We start from the raw sequence: 19,815 nt of genomic DNA, 5'->3' as shown, positions 1-19,815 counted from the left end.
CTCACTGAATGTCTAAAATTTAGCCTCAACTTCATTTGTCCATCCATAAAATGGATCTAGTATAATTGCTTTCCAGAAAGTTTATGAATATTAAATGAAATAATACAGAGTGTCTCCAAAAATGTATATATTTTGAATAATTATATATTCCAGTGGGTTAAATCTGAAAAGAAAGAAACATCAATTGACCTACCGGCTGTTAAAATGTGTATACATTTTTTGGGACACCCTGTAGGTAAAAAAATTAATACACTGTAGGACCTCAATAAATGTTACCACTCTTTTTATGAATATAAATAATTGTGTTAATCATACCTGTTTCATAGGATATATTGGAGAGTAGATAATAAATTAAATGGAAAGTATCTCAAAGAATGTTAGAGTCCTCTTTCCCCTCCTCTTTCCCTTTCTCTAGCATTCCCACATCCAATCTAAAAATAAAATCTACATTCTATAACAGAATCCTGTGAGGAAAACAGAAACTACATCTGTTGTTTAAATGAAGAAAATGTAATTTAAACGATGGGTTAAACAAGTGTTGGATAATTGGAATGGAGAAAGAGGCCTCTGATGCTAATCAGAGAGAGTGGGTGCAGGAAGCAGCTCCACCCTTAGTGCTTGGGGACCAAAGGAAGAATTAGGGTTACTAGGAGCTTGGAGAAGAACCCTATAGATCTGAGGACCACACGTCTTTGCGTGGTGCTGTACAGCCAGTGTTGGTATCTCAGGAGCTCAGTGGAGAGGCCTTAGGGAGCTCAGACTCCCTATGAGTTGGTTCTAGAAGAGCTTGAGAAATCTGTAGACAGACTAATTTCTGCTAACAGAATAAAGGATGCTTGTGAAAACAACACTGCCAGCAAATAAATGTGAAGGAATAAGCTCCTTGCTCCCCGCATCCTGCCTCCCCCAAGCCAGCCTCTCTGCAGTGCCCCCATTTCAGAACCTAACAGGAAGTCAGCTGGCAAAAGAGAAATGTGTGCAGAAACCCAGCCCCAAAACCTCAGTGCCGATTATAGAAGCTGGGTTTGGGGCTATGAACCAATAGCTTAAAAACTGACAAAATTCTTACCTGGCCTCTACTGAGAGGCAAATGAGAGTGGTTTTCGTTTTTCAAAGAATGTACTTGAGGTGAAACTTATCAAGAGGACTTGAGATGTGAGTATTATTGGATGGACTCTGTGGACTGATTTTCATATCTAGTTTTTGGAGAGACTCACTTATGCCATCCAGCACAATTGTCATGACTATTTTTGCAAAAATAGAAATCCAGGAAGCCACCAGGAGAATGAAGCAATGGTATTTGTTCTGGAGTGACTAATTTAAAGGTGATCACTATGGCATGCCTCCTTAAGCTTGCTACTTTTCACACAATCAGGTTTGCAGTATTTTCATTAGTGAGGGTTGCATAACCAATGTTTTATTTATTTATTATTTTTTTATTTATTTTGAAGAGGACTGTGTTGTAATGAAACCAACATAGCTACTAGAGGAAGAGAACTGGGCTGTTGAATAAATGCGATTTCATTGTATTTTATGTGATTTCAGTGTACTTTCAGTAAATTTGACTTGTAAAGTAAATGTGTGTGTGCTTGTGAGAAAGAGCTAGAGAGAGAGAGAGAGAGAGAGAGAGAGAGAGAAAGTTTCCAAAAATTGCTACATTTTTGCAACAGAGCATAATACCTGGTAAATTTATGAATTCTGTTTGAAAAAGTTGTGAAGGCAAGAATATATATGTTATGCGTTTTTCATAATAAAGTTATTAAAGCAATAAATAAATATGTTTCAGTATCATAACATGGTTTCATTTTATGCATTAATCTTTTAGAATGACATCCACAGCATCTTAAATAGAGAAAAGTTATAATATTCAAATTATTTTTCTTTCTCTGTCACATTTGCTGTAACTTGACTGCTCGCATGCTTTTTCTCTTCATTTAAAGGCTACTACTAATATTTAGATCATTGATTAAATATAGTCAGTTTGACATAGAAGTTTTATACCCTAGTTATTGTTTTCTAATATCTATTTAAGAATACCCATTGATTTCCAACAGCAAATATAATGAAATTAATTATCTGAAAATGCAAGCAATAATGTCATCAGGGCTGGTACATTGTACATTGGATGGAGTTGGGGATCTTCAGCCTGGAAATGCATATGCAATTTTGTTTTTTTCAAAATCAGAGCAAAAGCAGCCAGATGGAACATGATGCGAGGAATTTGAGATAAGCACTATTGGAAGACGCTAAGTTTTTCCCCATGTTCACAGGCATTTTTGCTTTATTTCATTTAGGGAAATCCTTTGGAGATGTTTCCAAGATGTAGAACCCTTGTATGTGAAGTACACCAAATGAAGCTGGAGCATCCACATTGAAATTACTTCATGTTGTGGTAGGATAAAATGATTCTTAACACATTTGCCTTTGGGAAATGTGATGTGTGTGTGTGTGTGTGTGTGTGTGTGTGTGTGTAAATAAGAATTATGAAAGTTTGTAACCTAATATGTAATTTTGAGATTCAAAAACAACTCTTTTTCATGATTTTGTAATAATTATTTTATGGCTCCTTGAGAGAATTGGGCCACAACAGGGAATTCAAATTTGCTAAATATTAATGTCCTACTAGAGCATCTACATTATTTATATTAGTCAATAGATCAACACAACAGCTGGAGAAGGTAGGCATTGTCTTCACAGTACAGATGTTCAAAACGAAGTTCAGAGAAATTAAAACCTTGTCCAAGGTCATGAAGCTAGTAAGTTGCGCAGAAGGGATTAGACTCAATGCTCTACGATTTCTGTTGTCATGTGATAGGTGAGGAGCCAAAGAATTAACACAGGCGGAGGGCAAGACCCTCAAGTTTAAACTGACATTTAAAAAAGAGTCGTAATTGTGCTCCCTCAGATAGAAAACCAAAGTGAAGGAATGTTCTTTATATTCACTGCTCTTGAAAAGACAGAGAGTTCTGTAAGTCTTGACTAGTTACATAGATAATGGTGTTTCAAAGAAACTGAAAGTTATAGAAAAGCTGACATAAGAAATGTGTGCTATAATTTCCCCATTCACCTTTGCTTTAAAATGAAAATCTGTAATAGGCTTCCTCTATGCAAGTTTGTGCCGTGGCTGATGGGATACTTTAATGGCAGTAGTGTCAGGCCTCCCTTTATGGCCAACTGGTATACAGCTCAAGTAACTTGAGTCTCATTTCCCTTTTCTGTTACTTGTACCATGAGGCTGCTGCAAGATTCCACTGTAATAAGAGATAATGAATGGAAAGCACCTATAATTCTTTCTGGCACCTAGTAGATATTCAGTAAATAGAAGACATATCAAAGACCTTATGAAATAACAGCTATTACAATATAAGCCATTATTTGTTATATAGGTCTATCCATGAAATTTGTAGTTAAAGAAATTTTAGGAGAAAGATTATATTCAACATTATGTAAGGTTATGTTTAAATGTATTTTACTTATGTAGAAGACGTTTGTTTGGGGGAATTGCAGATAGCTGATTGACACCTTTAGAAATTTCAGTACATTTTAGGGCATTAGTTTATAAATGGCAGAACATAGGCTCTTTTGTTCTAGAGACTCGGTGATAGTACTTGATATAGTTGATCTAGCTGTCCTGCCTGAACACTTTCTAACACATTTTTCCTAGTGATTGCAAGCCAAATACTCACTGTGTGCCCGTGAGTCACATTCGCTTGGGTTACTCAACAGTGACATCCTGGGAGTCTGTGGCGCATTCTCTCGTGGCCTTCATGCCACAGGGTCTTGCCTCTGTGTTGGCAATAATCAGCAATATTTCTGTGAGAGCAGGTACCATGCCTGCAGCTGAAGATTACATTTTAACTTTGTATGTTGTGAAAAGGGGAAAAAAGCCAACTTCCACTGTGCATTTCTGAGAAGCCTTCAGTCATCCTCCAGGTCCAATGTGTGGTTTGTTTCCTTTTTTTTTTTGGTGGAGTAAAAGCCTGTAAGATTAATGAGTGCAATGAAGATATTAGGCTGGAAACCCCAACATAAATAGACAAAGGCTTCCCCAAGGCACTATGGGAAGGGACTCTAGGCCATTCTTTATTTAAGCTATTTTGAATTACTTCCCATTCTGAAAACACCTGCAAAATTGTCCATGTCCTTCCTATATACTGTATTACTTTTCAATTCAGGAGTTTTGCATTTGTACAGAAGATACTAAACAAAAAACTCCACATTTCCACTCTATATCCAGTGTTGGATTGAGTTAAAAAGTTGTTGTTTCTTAGCAATAGAATTGCAGTCATTCAGGGTCTTGTTTCTCTTTGCTTTTTCTCTGTAATAACCCTGTATTTGCTTCATGCCTTACTAACTCTAAGATAGTAAATTACTTAACTTCTTTAATCTCAGTAATCCCATCATAACATGAGGGTCATAACAGTTACATTGCAGACATTTAAGGATTACAAAGAATATATGTAAATCACCTGCTGCTTGGAACATTGCTAATGGTCTTTATGGTAGCTCTATATGTAGATCTGCTAGTAGGTATGATAATATGTGAATACCCCAAATATTCATCAAGAACTTCTTGGAATCTTCCAGAATAAAGACAAAATTGTTTCAAAAGGTTGAGTGACTTATGACAGGGGGTCGTTATAGGAAGCCTCAACTTGGACATAAGTCCCTAAACCAGGGAAAATAACATTTTATTTTCTAATTACCAGGCCAAGGTAACTAGGTTTATTCACATGACTCATATAGTAATGTGCCTTTATCATGAGCTTTTTCATATTTGTATCTCTAGGCCAACTAATTCTGGAGCTTTAAAATGTTTATGAACCTGGTGAGTTTATAAAATATATATTCAACAGGATATTGTTCTCATGATCTTGCTTTTGTAGGACATGTTGAGCTTGGGTCCTAAGCCCACATTTTATACGTAATTATTTAGAACAGGAACCATTCTGGTATACACCACTAACCGGGGCTTACTACTTGTTTCCTTGAAGGTTTAAGTTTTACACAATCTCATTCTGGAGCTTTATTATTACAGGCCAAATTGAACAACTTCATTCAGTATCTGTTAAGACAAATAACTAAGAAACAGATACGTTTCAATAATTTTTCAGTAGAGTTACTTTGCAAAGTTTTTGATTCTGTGGACATATAAGAAGTAAACAGAACAAATGAGTAGAAAGAAAGAAATAGATGCTGTCCCAATTAATAGCAACAGGAGTTCTGATTTGGTTCATGCTCCTTGGAAACCTAATAACCAGCTTCTTCCATATGCATTAGTTTATCAAATCTTCACTAGTTCTTTTCAGTAGTGAATAACCACATTCTACAGATTAATAAAAATAGTTTTATAAAAGTTACTGGCTCATCAAGTTATGACGTTAGGAAATGGTAGGGCTAGGACTCAATCTTGGCACTGAGTTGGCATGCAACTGGTACAGCTGCTTCCTAATCCAAGGATAATTCAATTTCCCAGCCGTGAAAGGTTTTGTTTTATGGCAGCCAGTGGTATAAGCACATATGGGAACAATAGGCTTATGTTTGTTTTGCTTAAACTCCTAAGGAGTTAATTCACCATCACCTGCTGAGTTAGCTTTTGAAAGGCGTCAGTGGATTAGGACGTTTTCATCTGCTTTGTAAAGCTACTCAAGACATTTTCTGAAAAAAGTGTCTCAAGTATCTTCTGCAAATTCTTGTTGTTTTTCACCAACGCGTGTGCTGATTTTCATCGGTTCTGCTGAGGGTTTGAATATCCTCTCTCAGTAAATCAACTGCCAGCGTTTCCCCCCAGCTCAATAGCTGGGCAAATGACCTTCTCTAGGAATATATGTATATTCAGTTTGTATCTAGGTTTGGCTGTCTATGTGTCTAATTTCTAGCCAGTGGAGACTGAGCTGCAATCATTTGTGCCACTTCCAGGCCATGTCCTTAAGGGCTCCACACACCTGCTTCTCCTCCGTCTAGTAACTGGGAAAGTGACTGTGGGCTGGGAGGTCCTGGTGAACCACCTTCTGTCACATAGACAAGGACAGCTGTGTGCAAGTAGCAGAGCAACAACATAGAAGAAGCCTGGCTTCCTGGCCTGATTTACAGAGCAAACCAGTCCAGGGCTGATTCCTGCTGAACGTTAAGTAAAAGGTAAAAGCCATTGCCATTGAGCCATTAGACACGCAGAATACACACCCTGATGAATTAATGCGCCTTCCACAAATGTATTGCCCACGAATGCCCTGCAAGCTGAACCCCAAGAAGCCAATCTGAGCCTGAAAAGAAGCGCACGGCCCTTAAGTAAAGGGCACTGTGCTAGTGACCTGGCTACTGTGCATCTAGACTTGGAAGCATCTCACCTTGCCCACCTCTTTTCACCCCATTCTCCTGACCATCGCCCCCTGGCCCTGCTTTCCTTCTAGCCCATCCCCTCCTGGAACAGTATGTGCATTTGTTCCTTTTTTCAGCCCTTCTTGCTACGGCGTTTACCTTTCACACATTCACAGTATGAAGAAGGAAAATCTTAGGTAATAGGATTAATGAACCCAGAGGTGAGCTGCAGAGTACTGGCCCTGCTTAAAAATATTCAAAGTAAACTTTAAAAAAATATCAGGCTATCCAAATAAAATTTTTCTATAGTCCACGTTAAGTGGACATGTTAACTTCTGATCCCCAGATATCGATGTTCAGACCCACACAGCCGAAGCAATTTTCTTCATTGTTTCTTTCACTCAGTCCCTCGCCTGTTCTGTCCTCACTTGCATCCAGGTGAAAACCAAATTTTACTTTTTCACATTGATTATGTCCCTTTGAATCTTCATTTTAGAGCTTTTAAGTCTATAGCTAATTTCATAGTAGCCAAAGAATGCCTTAGTGTCATGGATTCCGAGCTCTCCTAGCTCCGTAATCCAGCTAAGTTATTACTTAGCCGCGGTTCTGCTGCAGGGCATGTTTGCTACCTAACCACTGGTTTGACTACTATATCGACACCCTGGGGCCCAGCTTGACATCCCTTGGCTCTTTATTTTGCCCCTTAATAGCACAGTGTTTGCATCTTCTGACTAGCAGAGTGCATGCTTAATATGCTCCTTAAAATAGCTCATGGTTGGTTGACAAGGACAGTGGCAGGATTTTATTATTTTTTGTCACTCCCTTGATGCCGCCTCTATTTCTGAGCATAGTTGCTGGTGCTTTCAGCTTAATAGTCTACATGCAGAATTTCATTTAAATCCCCTGAGGCACTGAGGTAAGTGTCCTGACCACGCCACGCCTTAGGCACTGACTCAGCAAACATTTGCTGGGGCGGGGATTATCAATAAGCCCTCTAGTTGTTCACTCTCTAATAGGGAAGATCAGTGAAATACGGTTTTTAAAAAATCTTTTAAGTGTAATCGCTTGAAACTTAAGTTTTAAGGGCAAGGATCAGGGAGGAAAATTGCTATTTTACTGGAGAGGGAAGAAGGGTCTAAGGTCAGGACATGTTTCATGGAGGTTCTATTGCGATTGAATGTGTGAAGCAGAGGAGGCAGACTCTGGCATGTTAAGTGACTGTTCCCATGATGCCATAGATAGTTCATGGCCGAGGAGTGGTGGGATTCACACAGGTACTTCTGATGTCGTCGCCAGGCCATCAGCAGTTCTTGCTGCAGAGCTCTTTAGTGTTTTACTCTTTCTGCAACCGAAGGCTCTTCACAGGTTTGTACTTCTCCCCACCCCCATCAGCATTCCACTTGCTTCTCAGTTTTAGTTACACTATAATTTAGTGGTGGAGATAATACCCAAATTCAGGCTTTTTCAAGGAAACACATGCAAATCTTGAGCTTCCATATGTACTCTTAGCTAAGAATGGTCCAAAGGAGATTCCGCTTGTGGCCTGTCCTTCGTGGGTGCCCCGCCTGCTCTTCCACAGTCCCTCCTCTTTCACTCTGCAAAACAAAGGCATGCTTCTCACTCTTGCCCTGACTTCCCCTGGTTTGCCACCAGTGATCATCAGCCAAGGGGAGATTCAAGAATACAGTGTAGCTCCCAGAGGGACAGACAGGTCCAGGAGGGCAGATCTAAGGAGCTTAGGGAAGAAATAAAGTGGGAACTCCTTATTTCACTCAGGTGGCAAGCTTATGGCAATGCCACTGTCTTAAAATACCTGTTGTCTGCCACTTGACCAGCGTTCTGTTCACCCACCCCTACGTTCTTTCCGACACCCTCTTGAAGATGGAAACTTCAAAAAACTATATACCCAAGGTTTTAAGGACTGTATATTTATAGCATATAATAAACCAGAAATTATATGATACAGAGCTATGCAAATGCATGGTAAATTTGTGTTTGGTGCCAACTTTGGAAAAGGTGTGGGAGGTGAGAGTATGCATACAGTGTATATATATATGTAGTGTGTGTTCAAAATTATTTCAAAGAAAAATACATTTGAAGACTTCCAACTAAGTTTGGTTGTTTTTTTAGGAAGCTGCTCAGGGAGGGTAGGAGGAGACTTATCCCCAAGTCTACATCATTCCCCAGGCTCCCTACCTCCAAGCATTTTATGGCTTATTCATGCCATTACTGGAAATTTGCCTTTTGGATAACTCAGGCATGAGTGTCAACCCTTTGAAAATAAATATAACCCAAGTATGTTGCAATGCTAATATTCTCTAGTTAATTTTACCACCATATTTTTACTGAGTAAATTAATAGCTTATATATAGGCCATTAGATTTTAGAAGTTAAAAAAATTGATGCATATAAGGGGTTTCAGGACTTATGTATTAAATGAGTGAATAAATGAAAGATTTATCCTAATGTAAGAAGGAAAATGGTGAGTTTTAGATCTTTCATGAGACTGTGAGTGCAATTATACTATTATCTGTATAAGTATTTGTCTAGTTTTGAAGGTTTATTTTCTGATTCGGGAGCTTGCTGTATCTTGCCTGAGCTTATCACAGTAATTTAATTGCACAGTATCACGACCATGTAAGTGCCAAGGAGGCACTCAGGGTGTTGTCATTATATGTTGCTCCCAGCTGTATCACTGGATCATTGAGAAAGGAGTTAGAGTGAAGCTTGTTTCTTCTCAGTTTGAAGAGTGACAGAAAGATTGTGACTGCAGCATAGTTAAATCTGAATATCTAGATGCTGCTAATAAACGCCCTGCTGTCTTAGAATTCAAAGAAGTGTGGGGCTTCTTGCCCTTTTCTGGCGCTGGTCAAGTCCCTAAGCTTTGAGGTAGCCTTTGAGCAAATGACTAGCTTGCAAACTTTGCCACTTTATATACCATATTAAACTTCATTACTGAATCACCTTATTTTCCTTTAACTGTATTTTTTTCTTTTTCCCCTTTTTAATCTCTCTTTCTATGTAGATTGTTGTGGGGATAAAGAGTGGTGGTGATTTGGGGTGGAGAGTGTTCCTTTTAAGATGCATTAGTCAATTTTCTTCTTTTCAGGAGCGTTTAAAGCAGAAAGTGCATAAATAAAATTAATTGCATAACTATCTAGACACCTGTCAAAATCTTGACATGCTCAGTCCCTATAATTGGCATTATATATTCAAAGTAAGTTTTGCAAACAGCGGGAGCACAGCTGCGTGAGAGCTGCCTGTTAAATAGAGGCAATCTTTGGTGATGGGAGGTCTGTCAGCAATTCTTCATAGTTATCGCAGCCACTAGGCAGAGTCTCACAGACCTGCCTTCCCCATTCCTGTTTCTTACACACACACATACAAAGGTTTAGGGCCTGTTTTGTGATTTCATTAGCCACTACAGTCTTGTTAAATGTCTTGACGTATAACCAAAATAGCAGTTAGTTGAGATAATACTAGTTTTAATAATTGAAAAAAAGATGTGTATAGTTTAAGCACAATAGAATTTTATTTCTTAGTCTTTTAGAGTCAAAATTAGATGACTGGTACATGATCAACTCTTATTCAGGTAGTGTTTCAAAGATTTGGTCTCCTCTTACCTCCTTTCTTGCTGTTTTCAAAGTGTGACTTTTAAGATCACCCTCAATAGTTTCATGCAGGGAAAAGACCCAAGGAAAACCTGTGGGGCTTTCTGGGGGCCAGGCTCAGAGTGATATTCCCCACTTTCACTCACATCCCATTGGCCAGAACTCAGCAATGCAATGGGAGCTGGAAAGATTGCCCACCTCTGTCCAGAGAGAAAAAATAGTTTCAGCAAATTGATAACCAGCTACATGTAAGATTTTGAACTACAGCCATCAATAATTATATAGAGGGAGAAAACATGACCAAAAATAGAGGCAGACAGGAGGCAATAGAGAAATTGTAAAATGTAGCATAACACTTCCTAAATGAGTTTTATAATTATATTGATCTTAATGCAGAGTGAAAGATGTTGATTAGTTTTGCAACCACTGACAAATTAAACACAGTCACAAACAATGCTGTGCCCCACTAGAGCTTAATTCTTACAAAGACTGAAAGAGAAGTTGGTCCATTTGTTCTGCTTTTTAATCTAGACTGGGTTGTAGAAAACAATAGGTGTTAATAAAGGCAAACACCAGCTTTTAGCTCAGAAAGAATTCAGGAGGGTGGGGATAGTCATTCATTCATTTATCCCACACACATTTATTAAGTACCTTCTATATACCCAATATGATACTTAGGCTTGAAGACAAGGTAACTTAATGGGATAGAGCCTCTGCTCACAGGACCTCACATGTGAGTAGGAGAAGCAAGCCTATAAAGTAATAACTAATTATATTATCGTAGTTACAATTCTATGAAAGCACAGTTGGATTAGTAATTACCTCTGCCTAGAGATATCAGGGAAGACTATGTAGAGGAGAGGCCATTTAATCTGGGGCTAGAAGCATGTTTTTTCAGGCAGAGGAGAGACTTTTAGGGAGCATTAAACTCATGGTCAAATATATGAAAAAAGCATGGCAGCCCAGGGATATGAAACACCATGGTTAAGCAGAAATAGGAAGTTCTTTTGTATGTTGAAAAATAGTGGCTTTATAATAGGATATAGGGGTCTGGGGAAGTCAGCTCATGAGCAATGATTTCAATTTTAAGGGTGAATGGAATGATAGGTCTTTAAGTGAGGTCCTAGCAGAGCAAAGAGTGAGTGATCCCCCTGAATGTCACTTCCTCACTGTCAGCACCTCCAGGTCTTCAACAGCTTTCTAAACGCAGGCCACAGGGCACTGCCCCCGCCCCCCGCCATGGAACTGTAAAAGGGATACAGCCACTCACATAGAATTTGCTGCAATGAAGTAAGTGGCAGGGAAGTAATGAAAAAAGCTAAGTGTGGTTTTTATTTATATTTATAATATTATAATGGCTTCAGGAGAAGCAGAGTTTATTGACTTTAAATATGAGTTGCCCTCACATAAATATGACAGAGCACAGAACTGCGCTGTTGAGCAGGCCCTACTTCATGGGTCAGTTACTGCTTAAGATCGCTTGTTTCTTAGCAGTGGATATTCCAGGATAACAGGATGCAGAAGTCATGGGGATGGGAGATAACATATTGTGTCATAGTGTATAGTATATAATATTTATAGTAAAGTGTGAGAGGAGATAATGAATTGAAAAGGAATAATTAACCAAAAAGCAACCAGAACTTAAAGGTTTGGAACATTCTCAAGCTATCCACATTGCAAAAAATGAGGAAGCGTGTTTTGGAGAAAACATGGAAGGAGTGGCTGGGTGATCTGTCTATGAAGACATGATCCATGGATGACTCAGCCATTGCAGCACAAATTAGGCATCGAGATGGGATTATATGAGCATAGACCCAGACTGCCAGTTTGGATTAAAGGGGACAGAGACTGGATGAAATAAAGGAAGGTTTTGGACTTCTAGGATCCTACAGGACAAGAGCTATGCACTATCTGACGTGAACATGCCTATCCTTCAAGAAAATGGAAGAATGACCCTGAGGACAATTCAGAGATCAGCCCAGGGCCAGAGGCAAGGCTGCCAACCATGGACAAAGGACTAGGGCCTCTACCAAGGGCCTCTGTCTCAGTGGGATCAGAAGATGGGGCTGCTACCCAGAGGAACATGGAAGGCAGAACATAAAGCCACGGATGATTCTTCTCAAGCCTTGAGATCTAATGGAATTTGCCTCACTAGGTTTTAGACTTTCTTGGGACCCCTCAGCCCTTTCTTCTTTTTGATGTCTCCCTTTTAGAACATTAAATGTCTATGTTATGTCTGTTCCACCACTATATTGTGGAAGCACATGTCTGGTTTCATAGGATCACAGCTGGTTCAGGTTGAATCGTACCTAGAGCCTCACTCATACCTGAGTTAGATGATATTTAGATGAGATTGGACTTGGATTTCGTGAGTGGATGAGTTGAGATTTAGGGGGTCTATAGATATGGGGTGAATGTATTTTATATGACAAAGGATATGGATTTTGGGGGACAGAAGGCAGAATGTTGTGTACTGAACACATCCCCCCCAAATCTGTTAGTTGAGGCCCTAACCCTCAATATAACTGTTTACCGATAGACTCTTTTAGGAGGTAATTAAGGTTAATTGAGGTCATAAGAAAAGGGTCGTAACCCCATAGGACTGGCATTCTTAAAAAGAAAAAGGTACCGGGAGTGTATACCCACCAAGGTGAGGCTATGTGAGGACGCAGCGAGAAGGCACTGCAAACTAGGAAGACATCTCTCATCAGAAACCAAATCTGTCAGAATCGTGATCTTGGACTTCTCACCTCCAGAACTATGAGGAAATAAGTTTCTGTTGTTTAAGCCATCCAATCTGTGGTATTTTTTTTTGACAGCTTTAGCAAACTAATAAAATGTGATCAAATGTGACTGACCAGTTATGTGATGATAATCATCATAATAATATTTACCGTATGCCAGGTGATATCAAGCCCCACATATACATGATCTCATTAATGCCGTAAAAACCCTCGGTGGTAATTGTTATGCTCACTCTTTGCAGACTAAGAAATCAAGTCAAACAGGAAAATCATCATATCTCCAAGAAGTGGAGGAATCATTATTATTCCACTGCAGTTGGGTTTCATGTGACCATCTCCAAAGAGCTTAATTTCTCTGAGTTCCAGTTTCACTCTTCATTAACTGATGATGATATGTGTGTTCCCCTCTTTAGAGGGTTATTTGCACGGTTTAAATAAAATGACTTAAGCAGATCCATTGTGTGAACATCTTTGTTAGCATCACTTATTTGGGTGACCTTCTATTCCCACTCAAATCACTGACTTTTCACAAGACTTTTCTCAAGATCACAATACCATTGTCAAAGTACCTTCCTTTAGAATTCTCATATGTAGGCTTTTGTTCTGACTACTGACTTGTCATTAGTAAAAGAATTGGAGCATAATGCTGTCTTTAATAGCATTCTTCTTTTGAGATGGTGGGAGAAGATTGGTTTCCTAATGATTCCATTAATTTACACCTGAAGGATATTAATAGAAATATTCTGAAAACTATTTTGCATTGAATATTTAATGGAACTGAACCCTGAAAGAAATTTATAGGTTTTAATATTAATCTTATTTGTGAATTCCATGGTGTTTTCTCTCCATTTCTATCTTTGAAGAATAAAATATTTGTCTAATATGATTCTATTTTTTACGTTTTAATTAGCGACTAGAACTTAGCACTATTTTTGTTGTTTTCCTAACAGAGTCTAGCTGTCTCTCTTTTCCTATATAACAATAGCTTGTTGTTTTTGTTTTTGTTTTTATTTTTATTTTTGGTACTTTAGGTAATTTCAGTAGAAGGTTTTCAATTTTTGGCAAACAACTGAATTTTAAAGTAATCAGATGAGCTTAACAATAAGAAATAACTTTCAAAGATGTTAAAAAAAAAAAGTAGATTAAAAAAATTGTACTTAACCCCTTTGTGACTCCAGAACATATATTCATGAGGCAACTTGGCTTAGACACAGCAGCTAATTGATTTTTACCAAATAAATGTGAAGAGATTCCTTACTATGTGTATTTTGACCCCCGTCATTGTGCTGTGAAAATATTAAGAATTTAGGTACTGTATTCCTATTTTTTTATGCAAATATAAAAAAGAGTTTTGCATGTATTCATCAAGGTTTATCATAGTGCATTATTTAACTTTTATGTTGCTTCTTCACTATTGTCTTGATCTAAATCTTTTTCTATATCTTAACTATGGGAGAGCCAGAAAAAAGAGTAAGAAAAAATAGGTCAGATAACTGAGTACTGCACCAAGAGCCCCCTTTAGGTCAGAATGGTTTGACAGTTCCATGTTTGGGATCACTAATAAGGATTTAAAAAAAGGTTGTATGCTCTTATCTCATTTATATGTCCTCATAAAGCCATTGGGACATTTGAAAAATTAAAGTCCTTAATCATATATAATGTGTTAATTCCTTCCTTAATATCAATGGCTGAAAATATCTTCCAGGAATTTGTAGGCTACAAACATATATATGTATTCTTTTGTATTCTTTTGTATTTAATCTTTAAAAAAAGTATTTTTAAAACAAAAACTAAAGACCAATATTGATGAGTCTTTAGATGAGTCTTGGGTTTTTGACACAGTTTCTTTTAAAGAAAGATAAGTATAAAGCGATGGTATAATCCTTCAGCAAAATAAAAACCAGTATCAAACTTCAGATCTCAGAAAACAGGGAACATTCCACTTTAAATGGACAGCGTTGTTATCGTGATGGATTGATTCAGTAGACAATAGCTCCATTACCAAGGCAATCTGAATTAATCTGAAATTGAATCACCCCCTGCACAAACATTGGGGAAATTGAAGCAATTTTAGATTAAGACATATAAATATCAGGCTGTAAACTTTAAATTGAATTCAAAATAAATTGGACTCTTTATTGTCTTTTACTGTTTTACCTTTTTATGCCTTTGTTGCAAAGAGCAAAGTTATAGGAGGTTTTTTAAAATAGAAGTGTATACCAGAATACCAAATATCATATCTGGAATAAAAGATAATCTGAATTTTGTAGCAATTGAAATTATTTTCCTTTCCTTTAAAACAGAAAGTGTCAAATTTTTTTCATACTCAGCATAAAGTTGTTTACAGCTTGTGACAGAATGGAAAAGACATAAGTCCTTGACATCAAAGTTTAGTCAACCTGTCAGTCAAAATCAATTAAAGAAAATGCACAAAAGTAGGCATTTATCTGATGGACTCTCCTAGCTCACATTATTAGTCATTTAAAGGCTCTTTCTGGAAGACTCATTAGCTTGTCTATTTGCAAATGACTGCCACTATCTGGGCTTGCTGCCTCTAGGTTGTATTTTGCTGAAAGATCATGTTCTCTTGAAAGACAGCTATGTTGATCAGCATAAAGCAATGTAATAGAAGTTGACAGTCATGTGTGGGCCAAAAATGATACAGAAAGAAATGAGTTTCAAATAGCTAAATGTATTTTTCTCCCCATATTTTCACATTGGCCAGAAAAAACTGTTACACTTCTGTCAATCCATTTCTTTCCTTCTGCCCTAAATATTTCTACATCCCCATAAAATCTTTGGTTCCTGCCTGGTAGACCTACTCTGTAACTCCCGTCAGATTTCTGTACCTGTAGTGCACACATGCTGTCTTCTTCTGCTATTATTTTCACTAATGCCTGAAAGCAGAACAAATAAATTCATTAACGACAAGAAATATGTTTAGAAACAGCTACTGATGAGTTAGTCAAGAGTTCTTATGTAGCTGGTGGATGAGGGGGATAGAGATTCGGGTTTAAAGAGAGTCTTTGAAACCTTGCAAAAGTGTTGGGGCTTAAACTGAGGACTTTGGGGAACCCAATGAAGCCGGGGAATGCCATGATGAGATTATATTTTAGGAAGATCCTTCTGGCAGGAATATGGATAATATATTGGAAATAAATAACTAAAGGCAAATAGAATGTGTAGCAGAAAGTTCTATTATACATGGAGAAGTAATTAGGGTCCAAACTAAAGCTGTAACAATGAAAATGGAGAGTAAGTAGTAGAGTTGAGAAATATTGGGGTGATACATTTATTAAGCTTTATAACAAGATGTTAGGCAAGAGGGAGAAGTAGGAGGCTAGAATGAGTCCCTGATTCTCAACATAGGTTAGGATGATACGGGTGGAAATGTTATAGGCGCCAGAAACACCAGAAAAGGTGTTATAGGACAGCCCCCTGTGTTGGAGGGAGAGGGCTGTGTCTTCCTCTCTTCTTGTCAGTCTGGTAGGAAAGACTTCAAACGAGTGACAGACAGCAGCGTTGTAATAAAGGGAATTTATTAAAGAAGTAAAGCAAGTAAATGATCAAAGAAGCAAGGCAAGCAAATCTATCAAAATGCATCTGGCTTATGAAGAATAGACAGCTTCTCAGCTAATCCAACAAGTGTCTCCTGGTAGAAGTTTAGCCTTTTATACTGTGCTCTCAGGACAGACTCGATCTCAAGGTCTCCCTTTTACTTTCTTTATGGCTTTCCCAGAATTTATGAGAAGCATCTGGCAATTTTATCATGACAAGCCCCGAGACTGCTGGCTTCTGTGTTTAAGGAGTGAGAGAAAAACTCCTTTCTTCCCCCCCTTTCCCAAAACTGCTGACTTCTTTGTCTAGTGGGTGAGATAAACTCCTCCATCTCTCCTGCATTCTTTGGTTAGGGACGAAAGGCATTCCTTGGCTGGGGAAGTTCAAACCGGCTGCAAGCTGCCCAAACTGTTTGGCCTTGTTTAATTTTCTTGTCTCAGTTCCCCTATTCCTTCAGCCCTGGAATTTTCCTAGCTTCTTACTATCCTGTTACAGAAACATGAGCTTAGTTAGAGAAAGGCTACATTTGAGGGACTTGCTAGACAAGTAGAGGAAATATTCTGGGACCCAAGAAGTTCTGAATGGAGGTAAAGATCTGAAAGAACCTATGCCGTTGGATTTCTCTGAGTATTAAATAATGTCTGTAACATGCTTAGCACGGTGCCTTAAATAGGATAAGTGCTCGATAAATGGCAGCTGTTATTCCTGGTGGTGGAATGGAGAATGTGGGTATTTGGATAAATCTAGGATGGAAGTTTGTCTCCAGCACTGAGTCAGGAGGACAAGGGTATGAGGGAAAGAACTGAGGCTATAGTTAAGGATAGTTAAAAGGATGGGCCCTGGGAATTATGCTTCATCAGAAAATAAAGGAAAAAATGCTGCTAGGTTGCAGGAAAAAGGAGTGGATGTTCATAAATATATCTTGAAGATGATACATTGTTGTTTCATAAAAATTATTCATACTGCCCGGTGCTCTTTCCACCTTTTATTTCTTAAGCATTTATGTGATTTATATTTGCCTCATTTGTCAGCATGGCCTCAACATAAAAACATTTTGTATTTGAAAGCATTGACTAATACTATACCTGCTAGCTAATCAGTTATATTTCAGCCCTAGGTTTCCTTGATCTAACCAAACAACTAGAAAAACAGTGTTATACTGGGCCATGGCTCTGACAAGGGTCTTCATTTTTCCTCACTTCACCATATGAAGTATGTGGCCATGAATAACACATGAGGCCGCTAATCACGGGCATGTTTGGTACAGCCCAGGATTGTCACAGTGCCCCTTGTCGGGGTGGAAAAAATCATTTCCTCCCACATTTCTAAATTCTCTGGCTGGGCTGACAAATTAACATGACACAGAGTAACAGGAGAAATGACCAAGTTTATCACCTATGTACCTATGGGGGTTCTGTAAGAATATGAGATCCCAAGATCCATCGGGCAGGTGAAGCTTATACACCATTTTGAACTAAAGAGAAGGGTGCAGGGGTCCAGGATTTCAAAGGCAAACTAGACATTTTTCAGGTAAAAGAGAAAGAGCAGACATATGGTACACAAATTCTTGCTGGACCCCCAGAAACACTGGGACCCAGAAGGGTGTCCAACAAACAGATTTTGCTAGACCTCTCCCTGTCTGCCACATTTCATTCATGCATGCTAAGGTTCCCATTCCGAAGCAGGTTTTTCTATCCGAATTCCTTTAGTCAGGTAAGGGGGAAGGTAAAAAATAAATACGACTCTTCTTGAGTTTGTTGGGCTTTAATTGTTTCCAGCTTTAAATCGTCTGTGTGCCAGGGTGTCACATTCTGGGGAGACTCATTCTGGATCCCTTCGACCTCTATTAGGAAGATGCCAGGCCAGCGGGTCTCTCGGTGCGTTGCGAGTCTGGATGTGTGTGATGGCACCTCGGTAGCAGGCAGGATGGATGGTGCCTGCCCCACGGAGGCAGAAGTGCTCATGGAGGTGTTGTCAACCAAGCTCCCAAGCAGCAAAGAGACACAGCTATCTGTAGGGAAATGGAAAAAGAACTGCAAATTAAGCACGGCCAGGTGATTCACTGCTTTACATGAGTGTCTCTTACACCTATAAATGCTGTTTAGGGTTTTCCTATGCTCAAAACTGTCATTTAATCTGAATGATGTCATTGCATGTTTGAGAGTCATTTTGCAAAACTTACTTAAAGGGATCTGACATCCATACCATAAGGTGAACGTCCGGGGACAGGGTGGTAGTTTATTTGCCACAGCAAGTTTAATCTAAGTCACCAAATATCAAATTTATCATGAAAGATGGAATTCCAGGAGGTTTTCTTTTCCTCCTCAGTGTTATCAAACAGCCTGAGTCTTGCCAGAAGAGGGAATGGCTTGTGTGGAAAATATTTAATTGCCTCATTTATATGATAGGAGTGTTCTGAATCGACAACAACATATAAGGGAGAGCGGTGGAGTGATAGTGCCACGAAACCACTTCTCTCGGGTGACTGAATAATCCCCAAAGACTCTGGAACAGCACTGGGCTAGGGGTCAGAGGGCGCGAAGGCGGGCCTACGTCTTCCCTTAACTGACCATAGGAAATTAAAATCCCTTTCTCCATTCCACTCTCCCCGCTTTCCTCCCTCTCTGTATTTTTAGTCTCCCTCCCTCCCTTTTTGTATTTCCTCCCTTCTTTCCTCTGTCATTTCCAGAGTGCTTACTATGTACCAGCACCATGTTAGTGGTGGTAGTGGGAAAAGTCCCCCCTCTACTTTGATTCTTCTGGCGGGACTGGCAATACAATAATAAAATTGACCCAAGACTAGATTAACAGGAGGAAAACTAATTTAATACATGTACGTGGGGAATCATAATATGATGCTCAGATCATAAAGTGAGATGCAGAGAAATGATCGAACCAAGCACCTTTTTTATACTTTTTAGACAATAAATTGGTGAGAAATTGACAGGAGTAAGAAAGCTAGTGCTCATTAGAAAGGAGTCTGAGCAGGTTTGGGTATTTATCAGTGAGGAATAAACAAAGGTTGGACTTGGTTGTACATTTGTAAAGACTTTACGAGGTTTGTTTATACAGGAGTCTGACTCTGGATTTTTTCTAACTCTTGTGATGAGGTTCTCTCTGCCCTCGGGAGCAAGCAGGGCACCTGTCACTTGGGAGGTTTATCTCCTTTTAGGGGACTGAGAGGTCAGGGTTTTCTTGTACAGGCAATTTCTTAAGTAACTTTAATTCAAAATAATCAATGTGCCATTGTGAGATATTTTGGGGCAGCCTGCCCTGGGCTCTGGCCTTAGCTACTGAGATAACAAAGCTGAAACAGATTTCTTCTGCCCTGAAAGGGGGTTGGATCCTGTGATTCACATCCCTTGCAGTTCTGGTATTTTGTGATTTTTCTCCTGTTCACAATCTTATCACACAGGTAATGTCATTCTTTTATATGATAACTTGGAGAAAATGAATCTTGCAAGCCAGGTCACAGAGCTGGCTTGCAAGAGTCATTGGTGTATTCAGTAAATATTCACGGAGCACTCCATTGTGCCAAGCACTGTGCTGGCGGGACGCCCTGGAAGCAAGCACCGAGTGAAGTG

General features: G+C 38.9%; 1 protein-coding gene across 2 annotated transcripts in view; it reads left to right on the top strand.

The window, feature by feature from the left end:
* The window catches only part of LINGO2 (leucine rich repeat and Ig domain containing 2), a 1,050,740-nt gene that overhangs the window by 222,787 nt on the left and 808,138 nt on the right, over positions 1-19,815 (top strand). For both annotated transcript variants that reach the window (XM_081152398.1, XM_081152397.1), the window contains exon 2: positions 2,295-2,392. The gene's annotated coding sequence lies outside the window, so the exon portion shown is untranslated. The remainder of the gene's footprint in view (positions 1-2,294; positions 2,393-19,815) is intronic.

This window comes from Miniopterus schreibersii, assembly GCF_964146895.1.
Source record: "Miniopterus schreibersii genome assembly, chromosome: 11".
In the NCBI taxonomy this organism is placed as follows: Eukaryota; Metazoa; Chordata; class Mammalia; order Chiroptera; family Miniopteridae; genus Miniopterus; species Miniopterus schreibersii.
Note: the sequence above shows the minus strand (reverse complement) of the source record. Positions and strands in the feature narration are given on the sequence as shown.